Source organism: Betta splendens, chromosome 4 (assembly GCF_900634795.4).
Source record: "Betta splendens chromosome 4, fBetSpl5.4, whole genome shotgun sequence".
Lineage (NCBI taxonomy): Eukaryota > Metazoa > Chordata > Actinopteri > Anabantiformes > Osphronemidae > Betta > Betta splendens.
In genome coordinates this window covers 11,761,496-11,773,872 of record NC_040884.2, presented here as the reverse complement: position 1 = coordinate 11,773,872, position 12,377 = coordinate 11,761,496, and the positions used below count along the sequence as shown (strand labels likewise).

Here is a 12,377-nt window from a genome sequence, read left to right as displayed (position 1 = left end):
AAAGATGGAGAAGTACCAAGGGTTGAAAGTAAAGATAGAGAAGATGTGAAGGGTGAGGACACAAATGGTACCCATGGTGATAGGAACACTAGGGGCTGTAACTCCCAAACTGGGAGAGTGCTCAACAGCTCCCAGGAATACACTCACTCAGCCAAAGAGTTGGTATGTTGTTGGAAAAACAATAGCAATAAAGTATTAGTTGTATAATTTTGGATTTTATTTATATCTTATATGTCAGTGTTTTTAAATACCTCAGGTTTAAGTAGTCCTGGTGGCTCAGTGAGTAAAGTGGTACAGTCAACTGGACTAGCAGGAGGTTTTTGGTTCAAAACCAGGTGATCTCACCAGTACTGTACTTTAAGACAACTTTGCGCATGTCCTGGGCTGCTTGTGAGTGTAACAGGTCAGATACAGAGAACACAATTTCCCCAAAGGAATTAATGATACTTTTTTATTTATGGAAGTTACAGTATTATGGAGTTCCTCATTACCTATACAGCACAGTACATCAGGTGTCTGAACCTAAACCTAACGGCATAGCCCTAACCTGACTGAAACGCTTTACATTGAATGTCACCTAGTATTTACGTGATACAATTACATAGAAAATTGATATGTATTTAAATTGCATAAAGTCCAAGTTTTAGGCCTGATTATTTTTTTGAGTGTATTATTATAGCTCACGGTGTTTACAGGCTGTACTTGGTCTGCTCCAAAAGTCAGAACAGAACCAGATGTCCAGCTGACGTGGTGTAAGGGTCTGTAAACTCGTGCCTTAGCCTGAGAGGGGCAGAGTCCCCCGGACTGGTGGATGACCCGTATCTGGGAACACTGGGTTCTCAAGCTGATACTCTTCTCCTGCAGGAGACCAGGTTCTCTCGACAGCGCTTCTTCTCTCTCTTCCTTGTCGAGAATAACGTAACGTAATCACAATCTAAAAGTATTTGTTTAAACCAGTGTTGGTTTGAGTTTGTCTATTTCAGTCTAGCCACTACATTTTTCCTATAAAGCAACATACAGATCAAACACTATTCGGTTCATCAATAATCCTAGATGCATTTAGCTTTGGGTGGGTTATGTCCATTTTACCCTTCTTTCATCTCCCTCTGCAACGTTTTGTTCCAAACTGCTGTTTTTGCTGCGCTGTCCTTCCTCTTTCATTCTCTCCGCTGTGTTTTTCCCCTTTCGTTCTCTCCCGTGCGCTTCCGGCGTTAGTTGCTCAGCAACGTCAAGTGATATTTGGCGGCGCGGTACAAATAGTGGGGAAGAAAGGCACATTCAGCGTGAGGGCCCCTTTGTCGCGCCGCGGAGCTGGTGGGTATTAACGGCCCTTGGATGTTTGAGTGGACCTCAGCTAAGGCTGTTTCCCACTGATTAAACAGTTCTACTCAGGCACGCACATGAACGGGGCTTATTAGCAGAGCCCTGCAGAGGGTGGTGTTTCGTAATATCGTTTCCCATCGTACACACTCTTGGAGCGTGATGCATCAGTAAATGAAGCTGAGCAGCTGGTGGCAGCAATCTGCTACAAAAGGCTGTAAAGCTCCATAAAAGACTTGAGTTAAAGTGGTGCTAAAGCTGGTGTCACCAGATATTTACAGAAACACTAAAACAGTGTTTTGTTTCAGGACAGGTGTCGTGACGCTTGCTTCCCCGGGTGGGAAGTCTGCCACCGAGGCAGCTCACTGAACCTGCATCACGCTGGTTTTATGTGTGTTTACAGCTTTGTGTTTGATTTATTCAGAAACTGTGGTTAAGGTTCAAATCAGGGTGACACAGCAACATATCCTCCTCTGCCTGCAGGCCTTATTCCATTGCTACGATATGATTCGTCTTCAAACAACAGCGCTCTGATTCCAGCTCATTACTGTACTGTGAACCAATTAGCGTTCATGTAATTGCCTCTTGAATGCTGGAAGTCGTGGGGCCTCTGGTGAACGACTCAGCCTTCGCATAAACCAAATATAGACACCTTTATTATCCTCCACGATGCCTCGCGCCTTTGCATATTAGTGGAATGTGATGCCTGCCTTCCTGAAACTAAAGGTATGTGGGCTCCCTGGGTACAAGGTTACAAGGTTTGGTGTAGCAGCCAGGCTCCTCTCATCACCCAGGCTTTCGGAAGTGGCATTGTTCATGCTCCAACGTCCGTCTCCCCTTTTGGTGAATAATGTTACAGATTTACTAACCTTGTAATGGGACGCTCAACAGCAGAGCCGATAAACAGGCTTCCTGATCTTAGCTGTTATTTGTTATGGTTCCTGGGGCGTTTTTGTATTTCCTTTATTTTGTTGGCTTCCTGTCTTTGTGTTTTTGTTCCGGGGTCGCTCCGGGTCACATGACCCCGCAGCCGGTTTCTATCATGTAATCAATCAAGGTATAAAGGCTCTGGCACTCACCTCATACCTCTGCCAGATTGTTGCGTGATATCCACCACATTCCAGCATACCTTTGATTGTCTACCTAGTTCGAGATCGTGTTTCTGTCCCTGACTTCTGCCTGTGCCCTGCCTGTATCTTTGCCTTGAACGCTGGTAACGTATCTGATTGTCTGAGAAAGCCTGCTCCTTACCTGGTACCTTTGCCATGTCGAACTGTTACCGAACTCCTGTCTGTCCCTGGACCCGATTGAGCCTGTTCCTCCTGTACTTACCATTCGAGATTTTTCTGTGTATGACCTGGACCGTCTGTACTAACCATTTTGGAATAAAGACTGAGAATTCTACACTAACGATACGTGTCTCCTGTTGCACTGTCCTGTCTGCACTGTGCATGTGGGTCCGACATCTGCCAAAGCCTGACATTATTACTTCTGTCATTTACTGGTATCACTATTAATGGTTGATCATAATAGTTATGATCTATATATTTTCATATATATGTTGAAGCTATTATTACTGTAAGTATTTTTTGGGATTTGAGCTCAATGCATAGATCACATGAAAAAACATGTGCGTATAAGACCAGGGGTTTCTAGATTCTAGACTGTTAACTTGCAAAGTTAGGAGCATCAGAGCAACACTTTTAGAGAGAGAGCGAGTCATGTAGGACTTGTTGTAATTAAGACTTGTAAAGTGAGGTACAGTAACAAAATGGCTCCAAGGTGAATAAAGATTCCAAAGGTCTCTCATCTCGCTCTGAAGCAGTGTTTGAGACTGGACCAAATGGGAGTCAATCAGAAACAGAAAGTTGTTAATGTGTGATCTATTTCAAATCTTATACAGTAGCTGCTTTACAGCAGCCCGTGGGAATAACAGATACTGTAGCGGTCACGCGTCCTCCACTCAGGCTGACTGCTCTAGCAGTGATGTGCGTGGAGCACACCTACAGGTCCACAGGATTAATATTCACTGCCACATCCTGACCGGAAGACGAGTGTCAAACACTCTGACAGTGTGTCAAGTACAAGAACCTGGTATGATGAATCCCCTCATCCCACAGAGATATTATTGTCCTTTCATCCACTAGAAGAAGAGATCCATGGGGTGGCTCTGCGGTGAGCCAGCAGCGCGTTGAATAAACCATGGATCCGTTTAAACATGAGGACATTTCTTCTGTCATGGTCAGGGACAGCAGCGGTGAATCAATTCCTCCAGGCACGAAACCGCCTCCGGCTATTATATGGGACGCTCGTAATGTCAAACCCACAGGAGTTACAGTGCTGACAGCGCCTCTCCAGATGCCCAGGTTAGTTTCACAATCTGTTTCTTGAACCAGTTGGCCTTAGCTCATATGTTTCAATGAGGGGAGAGGTTAACAATTAGAGTGCTAATTCGTAGCTCAGCAGGACTCCAGCGCTCCTGACGCCGCCCCCGACGTACTGCGACAGGGCCTCAACTGTATGTTGACTTTTAGTGGTAACGTGATGCATTTCAGGGCAGCTCCATGCATGTTCAGCTCACTGTAGCGGACAATAAGCAGGGGTTTTAGGCTTCGATTTAGTGTGGTATATAAATGATGCATTTTAATCAGATTTTGTGCCTTTTATTTTGAAGGACACCTGACACGACCGGAAGGAGTTGTGCTCGTGACCAGGATGTTGAGCCAACGGTGCAAAATAAATGCAATGTATACTGTAGTCCAAGAAGTCCGGTCAAGAAAGATTTACATTGTTTGGGTTTATGGGCATTGTTTGTTTTATGACGGTGGTGTACAGTTTCTTTAAGGACGGTGTTTTTCTTTGATAAAAGCCAAGGTGTTTTTTTCTTGTATCGCAACATGGAAACTCAATAAACTTGAAACTTCAGGTGTGGACGGCTTCATGTGTGACTCCAAGAAGACCAACAGGCAGCTGTTCCACATTTCAACAACACAACAGACACAATCAAGTTTGTGCACCAACCTGCTAACAAGCAACTCAAGAGTGTCTCCCTTCAGTCTGTTCGTCTAATGCTCTAGAGTCAAAGCATAACCAGGTAACCAGGTAACCTGAGCTCGTGCAGACACGGGCAGAACTATCAAACTTTTCAGTATCAGGACAATAGATTACTTTGTTGGGTTGGGTTCAGCACAGTCCTGTGATTGACTTTTATACTTTTATACCTATTTTGAAATGTTTGTGTCTGTACTTTGCTTTTATTTGATACACAATTATGGATTTCTATCTGTAATTCATCCTTCATCCACTTCATTGTCCTGTAATGAAATTCAGAGGATGTCCTTGTTTTTCACTATTACACTGTCAGGAGCAATGACCCAGCTGTGTCAGTGTGGAGCAGCTGCTTCACACCAACAGCACAGGTCTGACAGTAACGTTAGGAAGTGTCTGTCCCTCATCACAAGCTGTTGCTATTGAGCGACAGCTCTATCATATCCACACAGACACAAAAGATTCAGGACACTTTGGACTTTTGAACAGTGGGAATCCGATTTACTGGAAGTAATCAATACTTCTGTGGCCACTAAAATAAAAATGCTACATAACACAGATTCTTGACTCGCCGTTAAAATGTTTTTCTCATCTTCAATGACTGCATTAGACCTGTGACTCACTTCCTGGTGTTGGTTATTTCCTCAGTAGTAACGTGAGCTACAGTACGTAAGTTAAAGAGGGGTTTGGTGCAGTATCAGGTTTCCTACTAATCCATGATTTTTTAAGACATGCTTTATTGATCCCCTTGGCGAATCAGTTAACACTTCCTACTTAACTCTGCACTGTCAGCGATGTCCATCAAACATAAGCTGCTACTGGTTTGTTTTAAAAGATTTCAAATTAATTTTTTTATACTGCTACTGTAAATGTTTATGATTATGATTCTTTTTCCTTTTTTTCTTAGATTCAGAACGGCAAATGTCCCATCAACTGTTATCTGGTTGTGGTTATGTTTTTTCTGGGTAAAAACAGTAAAAACATGTTTCATGAGTCATTTAAAGTAGTTTTATTTGAAATAGCAAGTTGTAAACACTATCCAATAAAACGTGAATCTCTGGTCCCTCAGTTTCATGCAAATGAACTGACTCTTACATTTTATACTTGCTTACACTTCGACATGTGCTGAAATCCTGAAAGTAGAGGGATGGAAGGATGGAAATAATCTTTACCTGTAGCTAAACGTGTTCTTTGTAAAGCAGCAGCAGCCGTTAGCCAGAGGTGGTAAAGATGCAGGTGGTTTTTTCAGAACAGCTGCAACTGCAACCCACTGGTTTACAGTAGCATCAGCCTGAACAATGGAGATGACGGAAGGTGAGTAAAAACCAATGAAAACAATGATGTGAGGTTGCGCTGACACACCATAATGTGTTGACTGATTACTTGGGAGCCCTAACGCGGAGGTAGCAATATCTTTTCTCTGTAGCTCTGACAAGGCAACTAAAAGCAGCGATGATATCGCGTCTCATAAAGAGCCTCATATCTGCAGTTAATGTGGCAGGACACTTTTTGTTTGTGTGTGTGATGCAATGTTGACACCACGGGTTTTGTCAAAGCACAGGGCAAAGATGATGTGTGTAGGTAAGTCTGAATGCAAGTAAGACAGAACAGAATGAGGAGTGTCTCATTCGCATGTACAGAGAACTGTCAGTGTTGAGTGTGTCGTTTTACTGAATTCCCATTATTATTATTTTAATGAGCCACTAGGTTTCTCAAATTCTCAAAGGGTTGCTTTTTCTCCTTTTTGCCTGTGTGGGTACATGAGCGGCCTCATTCTCTCACACTCGTGATCGCACCCGCTGTGAATGCCTGAAAAGTCACCAGTCGATCTTTTGAGTTCGACCAATTCATACCGGTTTGTCTACGAATTAGTAACTTCACACAAAAACTGGATGAGAATTATTATTACCACGCTGTATAAATGTAAATGTTTTTTTTGTGACTCCTCCTCTCTGCCTGAACGTCTTGTCTGTCCTTGACACTCGCTGTTCAGCCACCAGCTCCATAATGTTTTGAGTAGACCTGTAGCTGAGATGGTGAAACAAACATGAGCATTAGCACTTACAGAAAGAAATGTATTATAAATTGACAAACGCCTCGACCCTTTAAGAATATGCTTCCACCTGACCTGAAGTTCATACATAAAACGTTTGGCGTGTCCTCCACCATATCCCAGATGTCCCTGAAGCCCAGCTGTTTCGGGGGCATAGGATGCCTCAGCATCCTGAAGGAGTCCTGCTTCAGCTGATCGGGGTCCAAGCCCATTCTGGATGGAATGCGCAGAGAGAGAACATCGTTCGTTAGCATTGCCTAAATGTCTTCCTGGCTCATCTTTCCTGCCCACATCCAGTGTAAATTGACTTCAAACTAAGAAAATAGTGAAGCAGCACCTCGCATTGTCTGCTCAAACAAAAACATTCATTTTCAGCTCAAGTCATCAAAACTAATCATAAGGTTAAATGAAGCTGTACGTATGCAAGGCCATAATGTAGAGTAGATGGTAAAAGCAACCTCATGATACTGGAAGCATTTAATACGTGATGGTACTGTAGTAACTGTCAGGGATACGAGCCCTAAAAGCGGAGGAAGCCTACAGGCCACGTTGCAGAAAATTCAGAATCTTCATAGACACCCGTGGGGTCGATCCAGGTTCAGGGTTCATGTCTTTTCCTGTTTGTTCTGCAGAGACAAAGAAGACACCACCACCGGTCTCAACACCAGTGACTCAAGAGAGAGAATACAGGAGAAAAGAAGTATCACTGACTGTTACTAGCAAACACAGGAAGCTAAATGAAATATTCAGTCAGCTGCTGCAGTATCTCTGCTGTGGTCAGATCATTAAAAGCTTTCTGAGCTTCACAACCAGCTCACAGACAATCAGAGACAGGCAACACGTTTAGATCTGGTCACTTCTGATCAGCTTCACCACTGCTAATCTCCACAAAGCAGTGGCTCCACCTGCAGGACAGCAATAACTCCGCTCATATTTAAAGGATGAGTTTCATCTGGTTGTGGAGTAAATATGTGAAGGATTATATGCACAGGTCATGTAAAACAATGTCATGACCTCCAGCTGGTACAATGTAGAGAAATACATATTTTACATTGCAAACATTCACACAATGAACTAACAATAAGTCTAATTTAAATGATCCACATACAGTAAGCTCAAATCCTCATTTGGTTTAAACACAAGTACTTGAACTGAAATGAACTAATACATTTTGTTGTGTTTCGTGTCCTATATAACCTTGATCATAATTATTATCATGTTATCACCCCTCTTGAATCAGTCTCGGTTCTGGCCATTTTGGCTTCATGGCTTGTTTTAAGTTCTGTTGATTCTTGTGACTTGTAATTACGTATGCAAAAATAAAACACTGTTCAATCAAGTTAAGTGAATGTCTAGATTTAACAGGAGCGCTGACCTGATTACAAAGGTTTCACTAACTTTCTCTGTGTTATTGCCGCTCTATCTTGGAGGGTCTCTACCATACACATCACCAAATAAGATTTACACTCATAGTGTGATTGTTGATCACTTGAACATTTTGACAAATGTTTGTAGTTCCGTGTTGTTTGAACCACAGAAATTATATATATGATTATGTACAAAACAAAACCCTGTAATTAGAGAGGCTGTGTAAAGGAAATTGATGCATTTCATGCTTACCTGTGACCTGGTGATTATATTATATATGGAAAATCCCCAAATCTCGTTACCATGCCTATGCAGATTCATGTTGCCTTCTGATTATTGAACAAGGAGTTTTCACAACTTTTGCACTGCAGAGGAACATTAGCCTTCAACAATACCATTCTCTTTTGGGTAACATCCATGTTTGATCCAATCTTTGGTGTATTCATTCTTTTGCTGATGGTCTAAATCCAAATGAAAGAGTTATCTATTTCACAAAGGTCAAAGGATAAATACAAATTACTGAATGCAATGACTGTGAACTCAAGCTTCATTCATGGTTCATCGATGTTCATCTGTAAGGTTTTATGCTTCGTTTAATACTTAAATGAATGGTAAAATACCACACAGCCAACTGTGTGTGTTCACTGTGTAAATTAACACAGATGTGACACAATCCTACTTGCTGGTAAACAAATTCAAAATTTGCCTGTGTTATGGGAGTTGAAACATAACAGGTTTGGCACATATGTACACCAACATTAATATAGGAGACTTCCCACGTGCTCTTTGGCAGAGGAACAGGGTGCAGGAAATCGTCTCTGTCTCACATCTGGGTCCATTACATGCATCACAGGGTGATCTATGGCTCAGCAGGGTGATCTGGCACTAGCACTGCAAATATTCAAATACACACACAACAAAGAAAATATAATATTGATAAATAGTTCTTGCTGCATGCACCCATCCGTAGTAAGTTGTCTTTGAAGTCTGGTGTTTTGCTCCTCCTGAGGATAACAAGAAAAAACAACAGAATAGTTAATTCAAAGTAAAAATGTACTTTTCAACCACTCGAATTATTTCACTTCGTGTCTTTAAGTTGTCTTTTAGAAAATGGGACATTTTTGAAGATTCCGTCACAGGACCGCGCCCCCTGCAGGATGAGGCCGACAACTGTCCTGACGAGTTTTGTTTTTTTCTTCCGGTTTTTGCACGATTGGTGACGGTTTATTGTTGGAGAAGAGCCAAGCTCCACCTCTCACAACAGGTAAACGAAATGTTTTGGTTGCTCATCTTCCATGCACAAATTTGAAAAAAAAAATATGAATCTACGTTTCTGTGTGTGTTTGCTCATTCTCAACAGGCAGTCGCTGCGCTGCAGCACTTTCGCTGCCTCAACGTCAGCTGAGGCTCCAACTGCGAAAGTCTCTGAAGCAGGTAAGAAGTTGTGAAATACAGCATCACACATTTCACAGCTGACTTAGAGTGCAGCTAGCTGCTAGCGGCTAATGTGGCTGGCGCTAGCTTGTATACTAGCATAGCTCAGAAATCCACACACACCAGCTTAGATCGACCCATCTTTGTTGGCAGTGGATGGAATGTCGTATCTGGGCTCCAGCGCGCTCGGAAGGCGGTCAAATCCAGTTTTTTTCCAGTCAAGCTAACACTAAGTTAGCTTCTGTTATTTGCACAGCCTGAGTTAGTATTAGCAAACTTGTTGTACTGTGCATTTTGCTAATTGTTTGGATATTTTTACTCCCTTTCTTGACAATTTAGAAAAGCAAAGTTCATTATCACTTTTGTCGTTGTCACTTGTTTAAAAAATAAAAAGCCTTCCCGCTCGTTCATTCTGCCACAGTACAGTACTGAGGTCAAGTTAGCCGTCGTTCAGCCAACCGCGCTTACTGTATAAACCATAAGTAAACTATATAGTAAAAGTACACATCTAGTAGAAAAAGGTTATTTGGGCCTGGCATTATGTGCCAAAGCCAAGTTATTAATCATCAAAGTTGACTGTAAGGGCCATATTACAATATGACATGGTACTTTTAAATACTGAATTCCTAAATTGTACAGTAAAAGTACACCGATTTTTTTTTAAGTTATATTGTACTACCTCTAGTACAAAGACACACTGGTGTGAGTCTGGCATTATCGACCAAAATCATTTTAATCAAAGCCAAACTAACACAGCTTTTTAGCATTAGATGTCAGCTAATAAATTAGACGTAAGCTAATAAATACTAAAATACACAGTAAAAGTACACATATCTCGATTAGGCGACAGTTTTTCTGTATATGCAATATTTTTTCCGTAGTTTCCATAGTTTGAACAGATCAGACTTCTTGTTATGAAAAGAGGAAGTAGCAATGAGCGTGTTTTGTGCCCTGCTGTAAAGCGCGTAATATGGGCGCACGACGTTTTGTATGGCAGTGTGCAATCCATTATATATGCAAATTAGCCATGTGCACAATCAGAGACATAGTCTGTTTTTTTTTAATGCAAGTTAACAATTTGATACGTCATTAGATTCTCCAGCACTGGTCTGTTATTTTGCTGCTGAGTACGCCGGGGGTTGGAGAAAGTTAGGTGAGAACTGGTCTCAGAGTTGTTTAGACTTTAAAGGTGGTGGTGGTGGATGTTTAGCTGCCCTGTCCTCAGCAATGCACATGGTGATTTCTGTCATAAAGGCCTTCACAAGATTTACCTCTGGCTTTAAAAAATGAAGAATTCATCCTCTGATGCTTAAACACAGCGGGTTAACTAGAGTCAAAACTCATTCTGATGCGTGTTTGTGTATTTTACACAAATGTTTAGTTGTTAAAAAGTTCTTATTCATTTCCCCTTAGGTTTTTTTATCACACTCTGATCTCTTAAGTGTTTTCCTTTTTTAATAGTATTTTCTCTGAGGAGCTACAAATTCTTTCCAAACATTAGATCACAAGGTTCACCAGGCATCTCGCCTAACTCACTAAATGCAGGGTTTGTAGCCAGTCTAAGTATCCAAGGTGTCACATTTTCCATTTAAAACCACCCATAACGAATACATTTGTCCATTATTACAGTATTCGAACACTGGTAAAAGTTATTTGTGCAAACACAGCATAAATCTCAGTCCTTTATGTCTGGAAAGACAAGAGGAGACCACACTGACTCATTGTAACTGTAACTTTGCACAATGGGAATATTTGGAGAGACCGCTACAGATTCCAAATGGACATGATCAACCTGTTTAAACCTACAGCATGTAACCAAAGCCCGATGATACAGTATATTCAATATATGATCCTTTACACTATAATCAGTTATGTCATGCATTTACTTGGTTTATTCTAGTTCATTAACTCTGAAAACCTTTACAAATCACACATCCCCTCCTTTCCCTTAGGTGTGGTGTAACTGCTCATGCTGTAGACCCTTTTTTTGGCGAGTACCAAGATCATATGGCACATAAACCAACTTCATGTTAAGCCTGCACCTTCGTCTCCTGCAGAGGAGCTCAGCAATGGGGGGATTTACAACATTTAAGATGCTGCGCATGTCCTTTCTCTTCTTCAAGAGACTGCACCCTACAGCACCTTGCAGCGCAGATGAAGGCACTCCCTAAAGTTGTGGGCTGTGACCTGCCACCTACTCGGGATCTGCTGGCGATAGACGGACATGGATCTACTCTCCAGCTTGCATTATTACATGCTAAATGTGTGTTTCACTGTTTGATAACAGAAGGAAACAAACTCAATACTTAGAAATGCTCTGCTACTAGTAGAAGTCACACTTTGAAATGATTTACTTGTTTATTAAATGGGTATGATAGAAAACGTGAGAAAGTAACTGAAATGAACTTGGTGGAGAAAACGTTGGCTGCAAAACTTTTGAATCTAAACTAAATCTGTAATAACTCTGTAATAAAGTAAAATAACATGTGGAAAAAGTTTGTCCCAGAGCAGGAACACAGGAAGGAAACAAACACACCGTTATGTTTCTGATAAGTTAGTCGGTAATAACGTGAGATGGATTCATAATGTTAGCTGATACTACAGAAAATGTTATATTTCTAATATGTTTCTTCATTGTGTAAATTTAGGGGATTGATTTGTTTTTAATTGTTTCTCTGACATGTCTTTTTCGCACAGTCGCTTTGGTTTTGACAGTAACTTTGTCTATTTGATTCTGCTTCATCAAAAGCTCTAAGATTTTACCACTTTACGAGTGGTGGGTGTGAAAGTGCAAAGAATGGGTTTTAGATTTATTCAAGACATTAGCACAGACAAATCTACTGAAGAAGTGGCATAACTGTACTGTAGCTAAATGTACAATAGTACCAGTAGTTCCACTCCTCTATTGTAGCTATGACTTGCCTGTAGTTACGTTTCAAGTTTTTATCCAACATTTGTTCTTGTTTAAATGTTGTTCTTTGTGTTTCTGGATGTCCTGATGAGATTTGTACAAGCAGACTTGAAGCTACTATACAACGTCTTAATGTACAGAAGCCAACACTTCCTAACCACCTTTTATCACTTCGTTATTGAGTGCTTGCTTTCTCCGTCACCTCCTGGTTTAATTCCATTAGCCTGCAAAGAAAGAAATCTG

General features: G+C 41.3%; 1 long non-coding RNA gene across 1 annotated transcript; it reads right to left on the bottom strand.

Moving 5' to 3' along the window:
- Positions 1-4,710: 4,710 nt before the first annotated feature.
- LOC129603968 (uncharacterized) lies at positions 4,711-9,754 on the bottom strand. The gene is made up of 4 exons (XR_008694425.1): positions 9,347-9,754; positions 6,963-8,793; positions 6,497-6,634; positions 4,711-6,396 (listed from the first exon to the last, which is right to left on the bottom strand). It is a non-coding gene; the product is annotated as an uncharacterized LOC129603968 (long non-coding RNA).
- Positions 9,755-12,377: the final 2,623 nt, after the last annotated feature.